At 37.1% G+C, this 2,290-nt stretch overlaps 1 non-coding gene across 1 annotated transcript; it reads right to left on the bottom strand.

Annotated features, from left to right (window-relative positions):
- Positions 1–1,789: 1,789 nt before the first annotated feature.
- LOC144224739 (small nucleolar RNA U13) lies at positions 1,790–1,893 on the bottom strand. Its single transcript, XR_013333128.1, has one exon. It is a non-coding gene; the product is annotated as a small nucleolar RNA U13 (small nucleolar RNA).
- Between the last annotated feature and the right edge of the window lie 397 nt (positions 1,894–2,290).

The following is a 2,290-nucleotide window of genomic DNA, read 5'->3' as shown; positions in this document are numbered from 1 at the left end:
ACCAATAGGTAGCCAATGGGTAGAGCTGAGATTATAACCCCAAACTGACTTTAGACTCAAGTGATACATAGGTTTAAATCTCAGCTTCTCACAGTGGAAGGTTAAGAGTTATTTAATCCATCTTAGCTAAAATTTACACACCTATAAAAATGGTTACAATAATATCTCTCTTACAACACTGCTTTGAGGACTAAATGAAATAAAGTGTGTAAATAACTCTACACAGTACCTGGCTACATAACAGGTACTTATTATCTTCATTACTTTTTGACTCCTTTTCCTTTGGTCTGGTCAATATGTTATGCCAACAGGAAATTTTTTTAAAAGGCTGGGGAGGGCTTAGGAGATACTAAGTCTGGAGCCTGGACATCACAGGGATGACATACATTACTGGAAAGCAAGTGTAGGATAAGACTGACCAAAAGAAAGAGATCGCCTGGTATTCATTAACAGTGTTGAGGGAAAAGTAGAATTATCAACTTTGCTAACAAAGGTAACTAGGTCATCACAAAGGGTGAAAATGAGGCAGACTTAGAGTAGTACTTAAAGATTTTGTCATCTACCCAATCACCATTGAACCCAATAGATAATGGAAAGTTTTTACTTCCTTGAGCCTTGTCTTATCCTGGCCATTTTACTTTCAAGGAAACACATTAAATTCCTTTTATGTGAAGAATTCAAACTCAACAGATCCACTGGGGAAAATACTGAAGAGCATTTATTGGCCCAGACCAGCAAAACCATCCTCCAGATCCTCTGTCAGACCCTCCAACAGGAAATCTTCTAAAGTCATGTTTTAGCTCTACCACTGACATCTACCTATAAACTAAAGTGATGTTTGGCCTGGAAGGTTGTTTATTTGGATGTGTGAAAGTTCTGGTTGTTAACTTGGAGAGAAAAGTTATTATACTCCCTCCCTTCAGAGACCATCCAAACACTTGTCTGACAGGGTGAACACCAATCACATACAAACGTGGGGCTGAGCCAGACTTCTGCAAAACTGAGTAGATGAACTTGTCTTTAACACTGTCCTTCCACCTCTTTTGTCCGTGAGCCCCATCTCCCACCCCCAGATGTCCCGCTACTAAATCCAGGAATCCACCTGAACTGTTTGCCAGGATTTGCTATTATTTAATGGTCATCTGACACCCCTTTACCCCTTCCCTTATCTTTTCAAGCAGGTTATAGCTGATACGTGTTCCCAAGAACATCTAAATTTTAATTGGTACATAAGAATATTGTCAAAAAGTCTTCAGAACTTAAAGGAATAAAACCCAACTGACAGAATTTGAGGCTCCATGGTAGGTCTGAGGGAAATGTTTATAGGGTCACACAAGTTAATCACCCCATTAGTGACCATCTACTACTCTTATATTCAAGGCTGACCTGGAAAGAAAGAGTCATCCCCCTAAAGATACCTAGGAGAAGGAAATTATAATATATATATATATATATATATATATATACACACACACACACATGTATGTGTATACCTACATATCACATACATGATATATAGATATAAATGTCATATGTACCATATATTTGTACTATATATAGTAAATACTATGTACATATGTGTAAATACATAGTATATTTATGGTGGTTTGTATTTACATATATAGTATATATAGACATATATAGTATATACTATATATAATACACAATATATATCAATAGCATATAGAGTACGTATATAGAGTATATACCATACATATACTACATACATATAAATTTCATGCATCCCAAGCCCTGTAAGTATTTTTTCTTTTTTTCTTCTTTTTCCTCATGGTAGATAGATAATGTGCCAAGGTTGTAGCAACGTTTGAGGGAGGCACACGTCACAAAACAGCATGAACGTCCAATCATTGTGCTTATGAACTACAAATTAATCCAGGCCCTGGGAGTTTTTAAAAAATATTTAGGAAGTTTATTTTGTAGGTCACACAACCTTTACAAATGTTTCCATAATCGTATCTTGGCTGGCTGCAGACTCACTCAGCATTATTAATTAAGGATATTTCTGCACTAACAGCTCGTTTCCAATAAGAATCTTCCACAGTAATGTAGTTAGGTAGTGAGGTGACCTCCAGAAATCAGGTTCTTGAATTCCCATGAATACAGCTCGTGAGGCTGAGCTGCCAGAAATAGCAAGTCACAGATTCCATGACCCCCACCCTTTATCCTGAAGAGTATAGGATACTTCACAAGGCACATAGAGAGGCCAAATGCCCAAAGGATGACTGCAACATTGACAAGTACAAATCATTTAAATCCAGCAAAGCATGGT

This window comes from Crocuta crocuta, unplaced genomic scaffold (genome assembly GCF_008692635.1).
Source record: "Crocuta crocuta isolate KB4526 unplaced genomic scaffold, BGI_CrCroc_1.0 scaffold222, whole genome shotgun sequence".
Taxonomy (NCBI): Eukaryota; Metazoa; Chordata; class Mammalia; order Carnivora; family Hyaenidae; genus Crocuta; species Crocuta crocuta.
The sequence above is the reverse complement of the archived record's forward strand: the minus strand, read 5'-3'. Positions and strand labels throughout refer to the sequence as shown.